Raw genomic sequence first — 13,410 nt, 5'->3', positions numbered from 1 at the left:
TGTCCATTTCAATCAATCCCACACACAGCTGCCAGACTCTGAAGCACAACTCAGAGTCTTGTCCCTTTTCCCCCTCAAACATCTTTCAACATATACCATTGAGAAAATGAAAAGATAAGCCACCGGCAGGGAGAAAACAATTGCAGTTCATAAATCTGATAATATATCAAGGACACATCAAGAACTCTTACAACACAATAATAAAACAAGCAACCCAATTCAAAAATGGGCAAAAGATTTGAATAGACATTTCACCAAAGTAGATATATGAATAGCTAATAAGCACATTTAAAGATGGTCACCATTATTGGTCAAAAGGAAATACAACATAAAACCACAATGAGACATCACTTCATATCCACTAGAAAGGCTACAATCAAAAAGTCACAATAACAAGTGTTGGTGAGAATAGGGAGAAACTGGAACCCTCCACTGGGAAAATAAACATTGCAGCCACTAGGGAAAACAGCTTTTTGCAGTTTCCTAAAAGGTTAAATATATACTTACTACATGACCCAGTAATTTCACCCCACGTATCTACCCAAGAGAAATGAAAATATACATCCACACAAAAACCTGTACATGAATGTTCATAGCAATATTATTCAAAATAGACAAAGTGGAAACATCCAAATGTCCATTAACTGGTGAATGGAGAAACAAAATATGGCATAGCCATAGAATGAAATATCATTTGACAATAAAAAGGAGTGGCATACTGATATATTGTGTAACATGGATGAACCTTAAAAGTATTATGCTCAGTGAAAGAAGTCAGATACAAATGGCCACATATTACATGATCCAACTCATAGAAAATGTTTATAAGAGGCAAATGTATAGAGACACAAAGTAAATAAGAGGTTGCCTAGGGCTGGGAGTAGAAATATAGTGACTCTAAGTGGGCAGACGTTTTCTTTTTAAGGTGCTAGAATTGTTCTAAAATTAGATTGTACAACTCTGTAAATATACTAATTTACAGATTCATTGAATTGTATACATAAAGCAGGTGAATTTTTTGGTATACAAATTATATCTCAATTAAGCTGCTTTAAAAAAAAGAAATAAAAATAATGAGGTAAGCCCCTCCTCCCAAAGTTAACTATAAATTTACCATACAACCCAACAATTCCACTCTGGGTACCTAGCCAAGAGAACAAAGACTTGCACATGAGAATGTTTATGGCAGCCTAATCATAATAGCCAAAAGGTAGAAACTACCCAAATGTGCATCAGCTGGTGAATAGAGAAATCAAATGTGGAATATCCATATAATTGAACACTGCAGCATGGATGGGCTCCAAAGACACTATGCTAAGTGAAAGAAACTAACACAAAAACCCACATATTAAATGATTCTATTTCTACGAAATGTGCTGCAAAAGTGAACCTACAGAGACAGAAAGCAAACTAGTGATTGCCTGGGGTTGGGGATGGGAACGGGGAGTCACTGTAAACAGGCATAAGGCATCATGTTGGAGTGATGAGGAGGTTCTAACCTGGATGATGGTGATGATCACACAACTCAGTGAGTTTACTAGGCATCATTGAGTTGTACCTTTAAAACGGGTGAATTTTATGGCATATAAATTACACCTGTTTTCAAGGAACAAAGTTTCAGTGGATTTTCATATAGTATAGTGTAAAGTACAAATGCCTCAGCTTGGTTTTCAAGTCCTTCCTACCAGGCCCAGCTGTGACTTGCCATCCTGCCCCTCACCCCAGTGCAGCCTCGCCACATGGCCTACTATCTTCTGAGCATGCCCTCATTGCCTGCCTTCCTGCTTTAGCTCATGCTGTTTCCCCAGGTAGCTTAACCCAGCTCCCAATCCTGGGTTTTCCTCACCTCCCCTTGCAATTGCTACTATAATCAGTCTTTGTATTTCCAATCCTTATTGCTTTGCCTATTATGTACTTATCCACTGTGCTAGGTGCCAGGATATAGGGCAGCCCCACTGACACCCTGTTCCTGTTCTCTAGGATGGTTGTCAGCCTCTAACACAGAGCCTGGCACAGGTGCACACTTGTTAAATGAATGAACTAACGAACCCAATACTGACTTTTCCTCTTGCATCCTGTTGCTCTATCTCTAGCAAACTTTCCCAAGGAAATCTTACACTTATATAACCTGTCAGTAAAGACCACTATTTCCTCTTAGATATGTTGGGTGAACACTATCTAGATAGGCCAGTCTCGCTCACACATAGTCCAGAGGGTTGGCTCAAGATAAGTACCAAATTCTTAGTATCACAGGGCTGCTGCCTTACACCCATTGCTAAAATTCTTAATAATTCTGATGAGATCCTGACACCCCAGGTCATGAATCAAGAGAGAAGACTGTGAAGGCATTACTAATGCTTTCACACATTAGGCCCTTTTTCTAGGACAATATCTACTGTGATTACTGGAGGCTTGACTTGGTGGCCCTCAGAGAAGCCCAAATTGTTCCTCTGCAGAAGAATTCCCACTTCTCTGGCAAATGTGCCTTGAGTTATTATGGGGACCTCACTCATGCTAAACAGATGACCCCCATTCTCTAGGAGAGGGATGTACCCGCCCCATCTGTTTGAACTTTGGGTTGTGATAAACAGGGAATAACCCCTACAACATATCAGAGCTGAGGTTGACACTCCTTCCCTGGAATTCCACTTTGATACCGGAACATGTGCCCTAAAGCCGGAGTGCATGCAATGCCTCTCAAAATAACTAGAAGTGGAAGGAGCCTGTATGTCAGAGGGATATGATATTTAAAAGTTTCCAGTTTTAATGAGATATAACTAACATAACATTGTGTACATTTAAGACGTACAATGGGATGACTGGATACATGTATATGTTGCAAAATGATTACCACAATAGGGTCAGTTAACACTTCTGTCACCTCACTTGGTTATCTGTGTGTGTGCATGTAGTGAGAATATTTAAGATCTACTCTCTTTCCAAGTATATAATATAGTGTTGTCTAGAATAAAACCAACAAAGGCTCCTGCCCGTGGGGCACTTACATTCTGGTGAAGTGACAATCAAGAGTGAAAAAGGCAGTCTCCATCCTCAAAGCTACAGATGAACAAGCACAACACTGGGGATCATTAAGCAGGGTCACTTAACTTAGCTTGGGAGGGTCAGGGACAGAATGTGGGAGTTGAACTAGATCAGAGGGTCCTGTCTCCCCCTGAGGTAGGTGTAATAATGGCCCCCAAAGAGGTCCACATCCGAATCCCTGGGACCTGTGAGTATGTGATGTTATGTGGCAAGGCGCAATGAAGTTTGCAGATGGAATTCAGGTTGTTTATCAGCTGATCTTGAGATAAAGGGATTACCCAGGTAAAAGTGGAAGGCAGGAGGGTCAGAGCCATAGTGATGAGATGTGAGAAAGAGGGCGAATTTTATCCATTTCCTTCTTCTGGGTTCTCAGTATCCTCAAAGCTGCCCCTGTCTGGACCAAGAAGTCTCCACTATTTCACAATTCTCCCTTGCCCTACAGGATACCAACTCATTCCTTATATTTTCCCCACAAAAGCCTGGGGAGGAGGGTGCAGTAATTCCCATTTCGGAGAAGGGATTTGCCCAGAGTCACATAACTAACTAGTGGGGGAGGGTCTGGACTCCACAACCCCCTGGCAGTGAGCCCAACATTCTACTCAACCAATTCCAGTGGATACAGATATGCAGGAGAAGTAAGTTCCCACCAGGGAAATGTGAGCAAAGAAAAGAGTACATGAAAACTTGCAAAGGAGCGGGAAGAGGTAGAAGGATATTCACATCAAGTAGGGAGGTGGGGAGCAGTCATCCTTCTTCCTTATGTCACTCCTCCCTAGACCCTACACAAAGGAGAGAAGGAGTGGGGAGAGGGGGAAAGAGAGAGAGAGAGAAGGGGGAGGTTGTGGGTTCCCAACCCACACCTCCAGTTATCTTAGTTTTAAATTTTCTATCACGCAGCAGTAACTCTGAGTTTCTGCAGAGCAAATCTCATCATTTAACCCTGCTAAATAAATATTAGTGGGTTGGACCTATAGATGAATCACATGTCCAGCTCCATTCACATCAGCAACCACTCTCAGAGATTCGGGTTTTAAGTGTTATGAGAGAGCAGGGTGAAGAGAACCTGGCCAAGGGTGGAGAGTAAGGGAAGGCGATCCTCAGGAGAGACTAAGCCCCTTCCAATTCTCCTTGTTGGAATGTTCTTGCAGCTTGTCACCTGGGGACCTTTCCCTGATCATCTCATCTAAATAGGTCTCCCCTGGTTATGCTTGGTCTTACCGCCTGTTTATTTTAATCAGAGAATTTCATTTGTCTGTCTGTAATTATCTTACTTATTTCTTTTCTTGTTTATTTATTTATTGGCTGTCTCCCCCAGTAGAAGGCAGGCCAAGACTAACTTATTTTACTGTTCACCATGTAATCCCTGGACAACGGGTTAGATAAATTAAAGAATGGAGGAAGTCAATAACGTATGAACTAAGATCTGAGATCTGAATGAGCAGATGTTGACCCAATAAAAATGGTGGAGTGTTTGGGGATGTTTTTGAGAGGGAAGAGCCTGTTACTTCCTTTTCATCCCAACCATGTGGAGTCTGCTAGGGTCTGTTCCTGGATTTCTTTTCTTTACCTGTGCTTACTCCCAGATGATCTCAGCCACAAATCCCAATATAAGCTGATTCTCACATTTAGGTCTCTTGCTCCTACTTCTCTGAGCTCCAGAACTGTATTTCCATCTGTCCACTTCCCATCTCCACTAGGATTTCTACTAGGCATTCCTGCCAAATAGCACCCATCCCCTCCAGTCTCTGAAGCCAAAGCAGAGCCTTACAGATACAAACTGTGTCTACAAATGCCTCCAAATGATGGTGGGTCAACTGGATGAGGAAAAACCAGTCCTCTCCCCCAGCACTCCCTTTCACCTTGCCCTGCTTAATATTTCTCCAAAGCACTTATTAACATCTGGCATACTGTATATTTGTCTGTTTATTGTCTTCTCTCCCTGTAAGAATATAAATGGGTAGAGAATTGATCTCTTTTATTTTCTGATGTGTCTCTAACAACTAGAGCAGGTTCCCCATAAATACTCACTGAGTGAGTGAATGATGGAATGATTCAATGTTCTTACTCACATAACCCCATCTGATTTTTACCTGAATCTTTCTTGGGGGACCATTATATCCCACTTACATCTATGAGAACCCCTAAAATTTAAATGATTTTCCCAGATCATATAACTTACATTTGGCAAATCTGGAGATTAAATTAGCTTTCTGACTCCAAAGCTTTCTACAATGCCAGAACTATCACATTGGTCTGGTTACATTATGAAATAGCCTCCAATTTGGCTTCCTGTTCTTAACGGTCCTTGAAAAGAATTCTCTTTTAAAATGAAGTTATATGCTTATGTAAAAAGGAGATACACTTGTTATAAAAATGCAGACAACATAGAAAAGAATAAGGGTAAAAATAAGATGCTACCCCCAAACCCCATCAACTAGGAATAACCACTGTTGGTGATAGTCAGTCCTATTGGAATGACTCAAAATCTGTTCCTTCTCTCCTCTGCCTCCTCCAACTGGCATATGTTACCACGATTGACCCAATTTCTCAGGCCAAAACTTAGGACTCATCCATAATCCTTCTTTTTGTCTCACTCCTCATGTCACCAAGTAATATGGACTCTGCTTTGAAATATATCCGGAAACTACTTCTCTGACCTTGACCACCATCATCCTAGGCTAGGGAACCATTTATTTCTTGTTGAATGATGACAATAGCTTCACCCTGTGTTTCTTGTTTGGATAATGACAGTAGTCTCCTCGAATATTCATCTTGTTTCTATTTTTGCCCCACTAGTTTTATTAAATACACCATAGCCAGAGTTTTGAAAACATAAATCAAATTACTTTCTAACTCAAAACAATTTCAGTGATTTCCCACTGTACTTAACATAAAAAATTCGTACATGCCTAGTCAGCAACAGTAACAATGTCCTTTATATTCCTTGGACATACTAAGCTTATTTCTGCCCCAGGGCCTTTATACTTGCTGTTTTCCCTGCCTGGAATTCTCTTCTCCTACATCTTTGTGTGGCTTCTCCCTTTACATCATTTAAGTTCATGCTCAAATACCACAACTTTAGAGAGGCTGGCCCTGATCTTCCTACCTACCTAAACTAGTTCCTGCCTGCTTTGGAGTCAGAAGAATTCCTTCTTTGTAATACTTTCATTACCTAAAGGCATATTATGTAATTAGTTGTTCCTTTTTTTGTTTGTTGTATGTACTACTAAGATGTAAGTTGTGTGAAGTCAGGATTACTGTCTTGTTTGTTTCCCTGCTTTTCCTCAATGCTTAGAATGATGTTTAGCACATACTAGGTGCTCAATAAATGTTTGTTAAATGAATTTGAAAATAGAAGGATAGATCAGTAATTTTATAAAAAAGGGATTATAGACTTTATGCTTTTAAAAATAAAAATTACTATATTGAATATTTCTTATACTTAACAGAAAAAAGAAGTTGAAATAAAGCCAAAGGAATTGCTTACCTTTCAAAAAATGTCTCTTCATAAGATGAAATAATAGTTGCCAAATAATGGCTCTAAAGAAAAAGAAAAGCACAGAAATCATTAAGGGATGGTGATTGTTATGCTGTTAGGTTTTTCAACCACATATTTCACTTTTAGGTGGTACCTATTTAATCCATGCTGTTTGTTCTTTTTGTTTGTTCATTTATTCATTCAACAAAAATATATTGAACACTTCGTGTCAAGCTCTGGTATGGGGCTAGATAGTAAGACAGGCAAGATCCCAGTCTCATGGTCTGTGTGTGTGTGTGTGTGTGTGTGTGTATAAGAGGCAGAATATAAACAGTGAATACCTAATGACTGAGACATTTTCAGGTTTTATTTATGAAGAAATAAACCATAATGTGGTGATAGAGACTGGCCCAAGGTAGGCTAGGGTGGGTTGGGGTGGCTGATTTGGATTGGGGGTCAGACATGGTCTGTCTTGTGCAAGTGACAAATTTATTTGAGTTCTGCATCATCAAAGGAATCTGGGGAATCTCCGGGAACAGAGAGCAAGCAGTCCAGGCAGATTCATTGCCGGCTGGCTGGTCTGGGGACTGGAGACCTGGCCAGTGCAGGAGCTTGGAGACAAAGGAGGCCACACACACGTCCGAGAGGTGGCACACACCTCGTTCATTTGGCAAGTAGTTCAGATTTTATTCCAAGAATAAGGACAAGCTTTAAACAGAAGGATGGCATGAAGTGAGCGCTCCCTTCTCCTAAAAGCTTCTTTGCAGTCCAATGGTTCCAGATTTCTGTTAGTCACATTTCTTGATGCTGTAAGATTTATATTCAGTTTTGTGTTCAATTCTCACAAGTGTTGAGCTGTCTTTTAGATTTAAAGTGATATAGTGTTTATCATCATTGTTTAAAAACTGTGTCTCCTCTTTCTCACTTCCTCCTCCCTTGGTTTCTTTCAGAAAAAAAAATAATTTTATTGTTTCCCATCATTACATATTAAAGAGCAAATTTGTAGAGATGAGAAAAGACCTCAACAGAAATATAACTTAAACATGAAAAAAGGTTTTTCCAAGGTATTAGGTTGATACCTTTTCAAAGTGCATTTGTCTGGCCTTTGCAGTAACTTTCGTTTACTTGTCAAAGCCTGCCATAAAATCAAGCCTGTTGGTGTCTTGTCTATTCTACCATTCTTGACAATAGAGTCCTCATAAAAAGCCATGTACTCTTGGTGCTTCAAGGCTATGCTGAGCTCTTTGTAATGGCTTTATTTTTCTCTCATTTTTCTTCTTTAGTTCTTCCTTCAGCCACCTCCCTGATATTCTGCCTTCCTGAATGGCTTTTCTTTATATTCTGATTTTCCAGGAGTGTTCTCTGCCCCTCAACTCCCTATACCCATTAGGATTAGATAGAAAACTCCAACTGATTGTAGCTTTACTTCTTCACCAAGTGAATGGAGTTTGGAAGCAAGCAGTTCAAGACCATTGTGATCATCAAATGGCCCAGGCCCTTCTAGTTTGTTGCTCTAGCAATCTTACTTAACAGACTTGCACCTTATGCGTGGACAGATGTTCCAGCCCCACCATCATGTTTACATTCCAGCCATGAGGAAGGAACCCACCTTCTTCCTTGAAAAGCAAACTTCCCACCCTCACACACTGCTGGTGGACAGATAAATGGGATGTGGTGTATACATATTCAGCAAAAAAAATAATGAAGTACTAATACATGCTATAACATGGATGAACCTTGGAAACATTATATGCTAAATGAAAGAAGCCAGTCACAGAAAACCTACATATTACATGACTCCATTTGTATGTGGTGTATGCATTATATCTCAATAAAACTGCTGAAAAAATAAAAACAAAAGCAAACTTCCCAGTTTCATACATGGCTTCCACTTCCATCTCATAGGCTAGAAGGTAGTCACATGGTCATGCCTATATGCAAAGGAAGCTGGTAAATGTAGTCTTTATCCCAGACGGCATGAGCCCAGCTAAAAACCAGAGGTTCTGTTCCAATAAAAAGAGAGGACAGAGACTGCAGAACACTGATCATCTCTGACCCACCTTAGTCAGACCTTAGACCTTGTCAGTCTTCCCACAGAGGGTCACTGAATGTACTTTCCGGGAACATGACACTTAATTTTAGGTAAATTGATCACTTTTCCAGAGTCTATGCAGGGATGTGTTGGCTTTGTGTGCTCACATATTTTAGATGAAAATTAATTTCATTTGGCAGTCATTCTTTATAGTTTTGTTTTATAACATTTTCCTTGTTTATTGAAAGTGGAAGGTGTTTTTAACTTTTTGCTTTCAGTTGGTTCCAAAAGTTGGAAGTGAATTCAAAATGCCCATTTCCTACTATTTTTAACTCCAGTTTTTCAGGATAAATACTCTTGAATACATTTTTTTCTAAATGCAGCCCTTCTGGGATTTTGTAGAAACTAAAGTCCTTCTGGGGTTTCCTCTACTTTTTGAATCCAGCCCAGCCCGCAGTGTTGGACTTTCGGTGCTCTCTAGAGACAGGCTGTTCTTCTCGATACACTCCCCTCCCACCTCACCTGCCACTCCCCACACACTGCTTGTCGGGTCTCACTTTTCAATAAAGGTTCTGTATAAGCTGTAGAGTACTATGTGTACATTGGCTGTATTTATTAATTTCTTACTGCCTTGATTAGAATGCTTTTCCCTGTTCCTCAGGGACCTCAAATGCAACCCCTTTGAATCTAAACAAGCATCTCGTCTCCCTTAGCCGCTCTTCTTGGGAAATGGCACCACCTGTTGCCCAAGTCGAAAACATGGGAGCCCTTCTGAATGCTCCCTTCCTACCCATTTCCCAAACATACTCACTCACTGAGGCCTCTCCACTCTTTCTTGATGATCCTCACCACTGCCCTTGCTCTTCACCTCCACTGCCACCGCCTCAGTTCTGTTCTCATTCATCCTGGACTGGATCTGCCTTCCTGCCTGGGATTCAAACCCCTCCGGCTGCACATGTCACACAGCAGCCAGCGTCATTTTTCTTCTGTGCAAACCACACCTAGTCTCCCGCTCGCCCCTCCCGTCACTGTTCAGATCCTTTATTGGTTCTCCACTCTCCTCAGTTAAGTTCAAACCTCTTTGCCTGGCAAAAAGGCCCTCCAAGGCCTGGTGTTTACTGCCTGTCCCACATCAGATTGCCTCTCTTCCCCAGTGTCTTTCCTTCCTGCTAACCATACCAAGCAACGCAGTCTTGCAAAAGCCTCTGCCCCCAATCTTTAAAAATTATGGTAAAATACACCAACAGAAAAGAGGTTGGGATCTCTTCTCTCTCCATCTGGAAGCTGACACCTATTTGTGTTTCAAAACTAAGTTCAGGCATCATTTTCTCTAAACCTTTCCTTTCACTTACCCCTGGTCTGATTTCAGTGTCCTTCCTTTGTGTTTCCATAAAATTCTGTGCACACTTCCCTACAAACATAGCATGATGCCGTAATTGTTGGCTTATTTGTTTGTCTTCCCTTAAGTCCATGGACAATATCTCATTTCTGGATTCCCAGTCCCACGCTTATACTTGAATTATATAACAGAATTAAACAAACATTGAAGAGCAATAACCAATAATGAACTATCTCCCCTGCATTTACATTTTGTTGACTTTAGAACAGGGCAGGAAATGACTAAGTGGAATTCCAGAAACCCAGGCTCTTCCATATGCCCCCACTAACCCTACTCCCGATAGGGCAATCATTGGTTCAGTCACATGTTGACTCAGACTGCCCTCCAGCCAGTGGAAAGCAGGCATAGCAAGGACTCTGAATCCGTTCTGTGTACCAGTATTGCCCAATTTGTCAACAGCCTGTACCTGTGTAATCCTCCTTGTTGGAGTAGAGTGGTTCTTTCTAAGTTTGAAAAAAACTAATGTAACGTGTGTTTACTGATATGACATCATATTAGGTATCAGGGTATTAGGCAGAAGGTTAACTGAAAAAGAGGAGCCTGACTTTAAGTGATCTGGTCAACTGGGATGAAGGGACTAATGTATATCAGACTTTGAGCAGCCTGCTAACTGGACCAGTAACAGACTATGGGTCCAAATGAGTAGCGGGCAACTATATTTTATTGATTATAAGGTGCTCTTATTTCACGTTTTAATGTCTCTGAAACTGGAATGTATTTAAATTCAAAGAAACACAATATTATAATAAGAAGTATAAGAGAAATCCAATGTCACTATTATACCAGAGAAATATAACAAATATTAATTGATTGAATAATGTCTAAGCCTGGAATTTCATACAATCCAGGAAACAGAGTGGGAAAAAGCAATGAGTGGCTTACAAAGAATGTCTAAAAACTTAAATTTGCATTGACTATGTGAGATTTTTCAGTGACTTGAGAGTAAGAACCATCACTTATGAGCTCCTTCTAATTGTCAGAGAAAATACACACATTTCACTCATCCTCAACCTCCTAACCTTGGAAGGTAGGCGTTATTAATTCTACTTTTTAGTGAAGATTGAGAAAGTCTGGTCCTGCCCAAAGTCACACGGCTAGAATATGTCACAAACAATCAGATTTCAAAATCTGTTAGCTTTGTTCTATTCTATGGTCCCTCCTGAAGCAAGCACTAACCCTAAAGATAAAAATAATTGTAATTGGGTGCCTGGGTGGCTCAGTTGGTTAAGCCACTGCCTCCAGCTCAGGTCATGATCCTGGAGTCCTGGGATCAAGTCCCGCATCGGGCTCCCTGCTCAGCAGGGAAGCCTGCTTCTCCCTCTGACCCTCCCCCCTCTCATGTGCTCTCTCTCATTCTCTCTTTCAAATAAATAAATACAATCTTTAAAAAAATAATAATTGTCATCTAAGACTGGAAGAAAATTTTTTTCAGTTCGAGTAACTGGATCATCACTGAAGATCAAACCTATCCCTTCCATGTTAGAAACTAACAGAGAAGGTAGATAGGAAAGAGAGGCCTGAGCAAGCTTCTTGAGTTTGGCTTATAAGAGCCCTGAGAATGGAAATTCATGAGGGCTATTTCATCCCAAACAACCATAAATATGATGTTGAGTCCAGCTTCATGAAAAAATCAGAACTAGAACTGCCTACTCTGAATACAACGCTGGTACCAATTATGTAAAGGTCTGGATACTTAAACTTTGACATCACTGAGACCAAAGGTATTTTGCCCTAAATCTTTCTCACTGTGATTGCAAATTTGTAGAATTATCTACTGTTTACCTGACAGGACCTATGCCTGGTATCAAATTTTTCTCATATATCAACATCACCTCAGTCCAGCCAGAGTTCACCAACCCCCCTTGGAAACTCTAGATTAGACTGTTAACTCCCCAAAAGTGGCCCAATTCCTTCCAGTTCTGGTTGTGCCTGGTACTGGGATTTTTCCCTTCTCCTTACTGGCCTGTTCCAATTCTGTACTTCTGATATTCCAGCATGCCTTCTGTTGGGATACTGTCTTGAACCTGAGTCTTGACACTGCATGCCCTGAGGCAGGGTTTAGAAAATTACCTATGAGCCATGAAGTACTTACTAGTCATCATGCTTCTATTTTATCAGGACAATTTGTGCTAATTATTATTTTGCGCTTGTATATATACTTTTTTAAAAGAAGTTTTATTAAGATATAATTCACATACTATAAAATTCACCCACTTAAGTGTACAGTTCGGTGGTTTTTAGAAAACGAGTTGTACAGTCATCACTGCAATCTAATTTTAGAATATTTTCATCACTCTGTTCCCCCCCCCCCCCGCCCCAGGAGAAAACACTATGCTCATTTGCCATCACTTTCCAGCCCTAAGCAACCATGAATCCACTTTCTGTCTCTATAGATTTGCCTGTTATGGACATTTCATATAAATGGAATCATACAATATGTGATCTTTGGTGTCTGGCTTCTTTCATTTAGCATGTTTTCGAGGTTCATCCACATTATAGCGTGTATCTGTATTCCTTTCCCTTTTAATGGCCAGATAATATTCCATTGTATGGCTCTTCTACATTTTGTTTATCCATTCACCAGGAGATAATAAACATTTGGGTTGTTTCCACTTTTTGGTTATTATGAATAATGCTATTATGAATACTCTTGTACAAGTTCTTGTGTGGATGTGTTGTTTTTTTTTTTTTAAAGATTTTATTTATTTATTTGACAGAGAGAGAGACAGCGAGAGCAGGAACACAAGCAGGGGGAGTGGGAGAGGGAGAAGCAGGCTTCCTGCGGAGCAAGGAGCCCGATGCGGGACTCGATCCCAGGACCCTGAGATCATGACCTGAGCCGAAGGCAGACGCTTAACGACTGAGCCACCCAGGCGCCCCTGTGTGGACGTGTTTTATTTGTCCTGGGTATACACCTTGGAGTGAAATTGTTGGTCATATGGTAATTCTACACTTAGCACTTTGAGGAACTGCCAAACTGTTTTCCAAAGTGGCTGTACCATTTTACATTCTTAGCAGAAATTTATGAAAATTCTAACTTTTCCCTATTTTTGTAAGTACCTGTTCTATTCTTTATTTTAGCCATTCAAGTGGGTGTGAAGTGGTATCTCACTGTGGCTTTGATTTGCGTTTTTCTGGTAATGATCTTGAGAATCTTTTCATTTGTTTATTGGATATTTGTATTTCTTCTTTGGAGAAATGTCTATTCAAGCCCTTTGCCCATCTTTAAATTGGTTGTCTTTAATTACTGAATTACCAGGGTTCTTTATATATTCTGGGTACAAATCCCATATTGTATATGATTTGCAAATATCTTCTCCCATTCTGTGGGTTGTCTCTTCACTTTTTTTATATTGTTCTTTGAAGCACAAAAGTTTAAAATTTTGATGAAATCTAATTTGTTTTTGTTGTTGTTACTTGTGTTTTTGGTGTCATTTCAAGAACCTACTGCCTAACTCA

The sequence above is a fragment of the Eumetopias jubatus genome, unplaced genomic scaffold, assembly GCF_037043125.1.
Source record: "Eumetopias jubatus isolate StellerSeaLion01/CBP00866 unplaced genomic scaffold, mEumJub1_p1.0 scaffold_17, whole genome shotgun sequence".
Taxonomy (NCBI): domain Eukaryota; kingdom Metazoa; phylum Chordata; class Mammalia; order Carnivora; family Otariidae; genus Eumetopias; species Eumetopias jubatus.
The sequence above is the reverse complement of the archived record's forward strand: the minus strand, read 5'-3'. Positions refer to the sequence as shown.